The sequence below is a fragment of the Phymastichus coffea genome, unplaced genomic scaffold (assembly GCF_024137745.1).
Source record: "Phymastichus coffea isolate CEN01 unplaced genomic scaffold, Cenicafe_Pcof_1.1 PCOF00057, whole genome shotgun sequence".
Lineage (NCBI taxonomy): Eukaryota > Metazoa > Arthropoda > Insecta > Hymenoptera > Eulophidae > Phymastichus > Phymastichus coffea.
Genome location: NW_026706868.1, coordinates 1,027,602 through 1,035,211, shown reverse-complemented (window position 1 = coordinate 1,035,211; position 7,610 = coordinate 1,027,602).

Below are 7,610 nucleotides of genomic sequence, written 5' to 3'. Positions count from 1 at the left end.
CAAACAAATGCCCTCATTAATCTTCATTTAATGAGCAGCCCCCGAAGTATAAATAGCCCGGGTCTCTTGGCAATGAAAAATCGATCGCTTAATCGACACGAACAAATGAGCATTGGCTGCAGCAGCAGCAGCAGCAGCAGCAGCAGCAGAAACTTGCAGAAGCTTCCCGCACGAGAAACTCGTTAAAGACTACCACTACTGCACGTCTGCTTCGCCGAAGGGCCTTAGGCCTTGAGCCAATTCTAGATTAAATTCATCAGAATCCAATCGCGCGCTCGCGAGTTGCGCTGCAGTCGATGGCCGCAAGCGCACATACCGCGCGGATGAATAATGCATGCGCGGGAGGAGGGCCATTTACCTCCGTGGCCGCCGCCGCCGCCGCCGCCGCTCTGGACGATGATGACGATCAGACTTTGGATAATCTCAAGCGCGGCGGCGGCAGCAGCAGCGCGGCGGCGAAAGTGGCCCAATTAAGCGGATAAAAAGAGCCGTGTCCTCAAGGGAAGAGAGGAGAGAACTCAGACTCTGACTGACTGACTCGCTCGCGAGTGAGCGATTGTAATTGCGCAACGGTAGCTCACGCGAGGTGTGCGTCAGCAGTGCGTGGCGCACGTGCGCCACTCAAGCATTCCCAGAACTCGCGCGCGCGCCTGCAAGACACTTTTCTTACTCGTAAAAATCCCGAGCGACTCTCTGCGCGAGCTTTGTTGGATTTTAACTGCGCTTTTTGGCCGAAACAAAAAAATTCAACGATATAAACTTTTTACGAGGAGACTTACCGCACGAGAGTACAGTTATGCGTATAGCTGCTACGGAACAAGTATTTTAGCGAAATGCTATCTATGCTGAAAAGGGGACACTTCATTAGTTGCAACCGCAAACAAGTCGTCGTTCTCAGAGCTTTCTATTAAGCATACTAAACATAATGGAGCGTGGAGTATCGTCAGCCGATTTTACTCATTAAATCAGCGAATCTCTCGCTTAAATAACCTGCAACTGAAGGGCACTCGTGTTTTCTCTCTCTCTCTCTCTTTCTCTTTCTTTCTTGCTTGTCTCCGGCCAGCCGAATCAGCCGGGATTGTATGCAAATTGAGGAAGCGCCGCACAGCACAGTGCGATGCGCTGAGGAGTCCCCTGGTAACTGCAGAATTGCCACAAAAGCCGGCTAAGGAGGAATGTTGAATGGGACGAATAAAAGCTGAATGTTTTTTGAAAATACTTAAAATGTAAATCTAATATTGCATTACCCTGGTTTGCCATTCATTTTGTCAGATTTTCGTGCTATTCATTGCTGACAATAAGAAAAAATACTTTAATTCAAATGTTTTTGCGAAGCAGGAATCAATTAAACGTACATGGCCTTTATTTCTTTTATATCTTTATATGTGTCTCTCAGTTCCTTCGTGCAATAAGAGTGATGGAGTAAGCATCATAAGATATTCCGACTTCTAGATTTATTGGTCGGTTCCATTCTGCGAGTACAACCACCATTAACAATTATTGCGACACAAAGGCTTGTCCAGCGGTGAAATGCGGACCTAATGACGTAAAAACTTGCAAAAAAAGTACTCGCTGAATAATGACCACGACAACGAAAATAGAGTAGAGGACTGCAGCCTGTTTGAATAAAACATCCAGAAACCAAAGAATTTAAAAGTAAGAGAGAGAGAGAGAGAGAGAGAGAGAGAGCAAGTGGTTGTCTCGCTGTGTGCACATCGTTCATATCCCAGGGGGTGCACGTCGCGCTAGCTGATGCTAATTAAAATGAAGCTCGAAAACTTAACTGGAGGCAGATCTCTTTTTGCCTTGCAGCTAAGAATATAAAGATCCTACTTAGCCGTTTATTACGAGCGTACTATAGAGAGGCGGATCGCCACTGTTTTTAAACGGGGACGGGCGTATAAGCCGCGGGAGATATGAGGCCTGTCGCAAGCTCACGCTCTTGATTGTCTTGCAGTATATGCCGCGCATGGATACCAATTTTAATTGACGCTATCAATCAATTGCTTCGTAATTGCCGTTGTTGCTAAACTTCTGTTTGCAAGGTTTTTTTCGCAATAAATACGCTAAAAAAATACAAGAAAATCAGTAAACGCATGCACCGTCTTCAATCACAAAACGTCAGAGATAGATTTCGCTTTCCGTGAGTAAAAGAGCTTCGGAAGATGTATTGCAACGCCCTTCCGCCTTCCGCCCCGAGAAGAAACGCAGGCGGACACTCGTGTAATAAAATCTAGCAAAGAGCTGTAAGTTGGTGCGGACGCGAGATTGTTAAGGAAGGTCGAAAAATTTGCGGTAGGTGGTGCCGCCTTGTTGTATGACCTAGTGTGTGCGCTCGCATACACAGACAGATTACTCATGAGTATACAGTATAACGACTGAAGTTCTTAGCGCACGGACGTTTTTAAAATTGCCGATTCAGTCATCGCATCGATTTCTTCGAATACGCCAACGATCTTGTACAAGCTTCATTTTTCTCATCCGCATGGTTAATCGATGCATGCTCGAAAAGTGAACGCGAGATGCGCATTAGTGAAAAAGGAAAGAAAGAGAATCGCGGGATCGTACTAATTAATCTTCATAAATCACTGGGCAAACAATAATAATCGATCGCTCACAACGACACCTTGATAAACAGGCTGCGACGATGATACACGACGTACGATTTGCTCATTTTGTAATGTCCGAACGATGGACGGACAGGCAGACAGACAGACAAGTGACATCGCTTGGCTTTATGATTTGCAGCGTCGGCTGCTAGCAGTTCGTAATTGACGCGCGATCCGTTTGACGCAACCGCTTATTAGGGATCCAAGCTTTTGTCAACGTGCCAAGTCAAGGATGGATCGATTATTCTTTCAATGTGGAATGTAAACTTTTTTGTTTGTCCTTAGTTAAAAACAATGAAATGAGTCTTTACATTTATGTTTGGCCTCTCACTTTGGAGCGAGTTCTGCAAGCTACTTTTTTTAGTTAGTTATATATCAGATATTCGAAGTATGAATTTCTCTAAGAATGAATTTTGCTAGTACCTAGCAGTTCTTTATTTTGATGATCTTGCGTATAGTATAAAAATGTTGATCATTTAAATAGCCGATTATTATTCCTTGTCTGCAGTCTGTTCCAGGAAGAAAGTCTGAAAAGAATTGGCTGATTCTAGCCCTATACAGAAATAATAGTTGCTTGTTAAGTGCATTTAACTTGAGTGGGCTAGGCTTTTAATATTCTAACGAGGTCTAGTTCTTCGCTATTTTAGAAGATCGCCTAGAAGACAGTGATCAGCTGGTGCCAAAGTGGCACGAAATTTTCGCCCGTTTCGCATTTTAAACGCCTCTTTTTTGTCGAGAGCAATATAACAATCTCGTCTGTAAGGCAGCGGCTGCGACGGCTAAGGTGGCGGCACGTTAGCCAAAAGCTAGGAGAGAGATCGGCTTGTCAGTTGAATCAAAGGGGCCGTCGAGCATGCAATTTTCGAAATGAACTTCTCGACTGCTGCACGCTTCTATCTCTCTTTCTCTCGTGCTAAACTGACACACGCACGTCCCATTTGCCTGGCAAATGAGCTTTTAATAATACGCCGCTGGCTTTCTCTCTTGCTCGCGCTCGCGAATGCACGCTGCAAAGGTGTTTTCCACAAGTCTTTGGAGGCTTTCGGGATCGACTAGATTCGCAATTAATTTCGTTTTAACGAAATGAAAGAGAAGGGCGTTTGATTACGGGTTGCCGAATCTCGCTCAAGCCGAGATCTCCTTGCTCTGAAAATCTTGTTACAGTTTTGTCGAAGAGTTTCAAACTTTCTTTTTGCAAAGACTTTCCAGAGTGAATTCGCGCATTTTCAATAGGATTTTCCGTTTACAAAATTAAATGTCTTGAGAGAAAAATGCATCGAACGAGGTCAACATATAGAAGTTTGATAATTCTTGTAAAAATAAAGCAAATTGACACTCACGGAGAAAGGGTCTTGGGTTATAGGGACACGAGGAGCCGTATATGATTGATAGTGCAATTGACTCGTTGTGAAGCAATTTTTCGATAGAAAAATTGGAAACCTGAAGATAGGATCTCCGACAATAATTGGACTTTCCACTGTAGAAAGTTTCGATGCAAAAAGCCGTTCGTTATCGTTTGGTTTTTTGCAAACAATGGGTGCTTACACTGCATAGCCAATACTCGCTGGGCTGCAAAGAAGAAGGGAAGGAGATAAAAGGTGCACGGTCGGTCGCGGTATCGACTTGGACAAATACGATGCCCGATAAAAGCCGAGGGGTCTACCGCCTGCCGTCGCCGCCACCGCCGCCACCGCCGCTGCCGCGACTTATCGATAATCGATGGCCAAGCAATATTTCGCGGACCATCCGCGAAAAGATACGGGATCTTGGGTGCCTGCTCGCTCGCTCGCTCGCTTGGAGAAAGCAACGCAGCGCAAGAGAAAAGGAAGAGATTCCATCGGCGGTCCCCATTGTTCTTTCATGGCCACGCCTCTCGCCCGTAATTACAGACGAGAAAGCAAGGGGCCCTTTGATGCGCCCCGATTGATCCTAGAGCTTTCAGTGTTGGATTAAACCCCAAATTAAAGATCGCGCCGATAAAAAGACTTCTCTCCCGCGAAGCAGCGCGATAACTAGGAGGTTACCAATTTCTGCTCTTGACTCAATCTCCAGCTACGGGGATTCATTCGGCCAGTGGTTTCGCCAAAAACTCCCGGCCCTTCTCTATTTTCCTAATCCGACAACTGCACCGTTCGACATCTGCGGCTCTGTTGACGTCTTGCGATCACGCCGAATAACGAAAATTTTTGATCGACGATCTGACCCGCATCTGCCGCTATCTTGCTTCGCTGCGTTGCACTCGTTAGAAAATCTGTCAATACCAACGGCTACTGCGTTTTAACAGCTTCGTTTTATGAAGACATAAAATAAATATGGACATACCATATAAATACGTGAGCTACTTCGATTATTGTCGTCGCTATGGTCATCAATTGACTGCTTGAGCTACTACGGAATAAACAAGCGTAAAGCCGTGATCGAAATCATGGTGTTTTCCTGCGGGCCGAGTCATAAAGTTTGATCGAATGAATTGGAAAAAAGCCATTAGCCCATAGTTGATTTTGCCATCGGCGCTCGAGAACAATCAGATTTTTATAGACTCCACGCGCGCAGCTCGTAAAGCACAAATTCTCAACACCCTCGATATTATGGAAGCCCTATATATGGTCGTGGCTTTTCATCGAAGGGCAAAGAAAGAGAAAGAAAGAATATTTTCGAACAAAGCCAAGCGTATGCTTTATGTGACACCTAATCTCTGGACTTTCACGCGAATAGTACCATTTACCTGCTGACCCGATCCAAGGAACGCAGAGTCAGACACACGGGAGGGTAAGTTATGTGCGGCAACGAAGGGCGGGTTAGCTCGCTCGCCGCGGCAGACAATGGGAAGCCTCAAAGAAATCGCGAGCACAGCCTCGATTTTTAAGAGTAAGAAAGAGAGCTACACTCTGAGTTATTGTTATTGGCATTAGAAGCTGATGCACTTCATTTCTCGCAGCTCGCGCCTGGACCATCTGTTGTGCAAAGGCTTTACGAGGCTGTAAATTCAAAGCGAGAAATCCTTATTTCTTTTCTATGTGTGTGATTCGTAACGCAATAACCTTTTTCAAGAGAGAACAAATAAAAAGCTCTCGAGCGAGCTATCGTCTCTCGTGCGGAGCGCCCAATGATTTGCTTCTTCATTGATCAGTGCTTCGATGTTTTTTTCGGCGCTTTACATTATGCAGCCACCAAATTTCCGAGATCCCATGCTATTTTCGATTTCTCTTGACGCAAGAATTCCTATGGCTTAATAAAAAAATCATAATAACAGGACGCGACAAAAGCCTTAATTATAAAAACTCTTAAGGCTCGAAGTCTGATTTGCATCCACAAGCTAAGCCTAACAACTATAAAAAAAAAGTTTTAAATCCAAAGATTTAGTACGAATAGACTTTTAATATGTGGCCATTGCAATAAATTCGAGCTTCCACATAATTCTCGGCACTACTAGCCGCCAGACTCTCGGGCTATTTAACACGATGCGAGAAACACGTAAAGGCGCGCGCGTTTTCCTTTGGGCCAGTATAACCGGTAGCCACTTGGAGAGATTATCACCGGGACGAATCTCTCATGCGAGAAAAAAAAACTTTCCTTCACGGGCCGCGCGGCCGCGTTTCCTTTTGATCCATCCGCCCTATGCCTATACATATACATACATCGAACTCCAAAGATTCTTTCATTTCACTCGATAGTTTTTGCCCTCGTAAAGGCGTAGTGCACGAGAAACTCAATTAAGAGGAGGCAAAGCTAGTTGCTGCTCCATATCTTGCCTTAGACGCTCGCTTTGTGTTAGTGTGTGTGTGTGTGTGTGTGTGTGTGTGTGTCTGTGTGTGTGTCTGTGTGTATACTGTACACACATCGCCTTAGAAATGAACGGAATGCCTAAGTGAATTTCGTGCCACGTTGCGCTTCGACGGAATTGCCCTTCTGATTGGCTAAATTTGAATTGCTCACACAAAAGCCTAGGAATTAGCGGCGTGCTTCACCCCATTCTCTACGCTTAATTGTTCTTAACAACAATTGTGTTTCCGTTACGGCTATTGTGTTCGAAGTTTCACTTTGCCAAGTTTAACCAGATGATCCAGTTTCGAATCAGTTCGATCGCGTGATGGTTATTGTGCATTGCTACGATTAGAATTGCATCTGTATCTTAATTACAATTGCATTCGGCGTTTTTTTTTCCAACTCCTTAAATCTATTTGAAACACTCAGAGTTCAACGAGCAATTCCGTGTAGATTGATTACGAGGCAGTGCTTTACAATGATTTATAAGGTAATTACGTCGCATTCAGGTGAGCGCAGTCGAGCAGCGAAGCTAAAAGTCAAGCGAGAGAGCACGAAGAATGGAATCGTAAAGATCAATAATTGTAAGTGTAATGGCACTCCCCGCTGTGCAGTGTATGATCCTGCGCTCGATCGTGGCGAAACTACACGAATGAACAAGCAAGCAAGCGAGGTCGCAACCTCGTGAACTTACAAGTGGCCCGTATGTATATAATACCCCGAGCAAGGTCGCTCTCGATCACGAGCGAAAGCCAATTTTGATGGCGTTATTTAGCCCGCGAAACGCTATTATCGCATGATTGGTCGCAATCGTTCGCGTGACCCTTATAATGATAAGCCAAACTGTAATTTTGCCCGCTCGCAACGGTTATTTCATTTTTCCGTGCGGTTATTCTTTGCTTTTAACGATTTTATCAAGTTCCTACACGAGCGCGGCTTCATTCTAGCCGCGGGCGGTATAACCATGCCCCCAAACTGCCGATTAGCCCCGACCTTGCAACGTAGCAGCTACTTTATCGTAGTGGGATAGACAGTAGTCCTTTTTATAATCGCTTTTGCGCTTAATAACAGCCTAAGGGATGAAGATTGCTGCTCACTTCGAACGATGCGCGCTGCGTTTAATTAATGGATGGATATAGGGCATGCGCTTATTGCTTTATATAGTCTGCTGATCCAAAGATACTCTTTAGAATATTGTTGGGAACCAAGAATGTTGTTGGGAAGCATTCATCATAT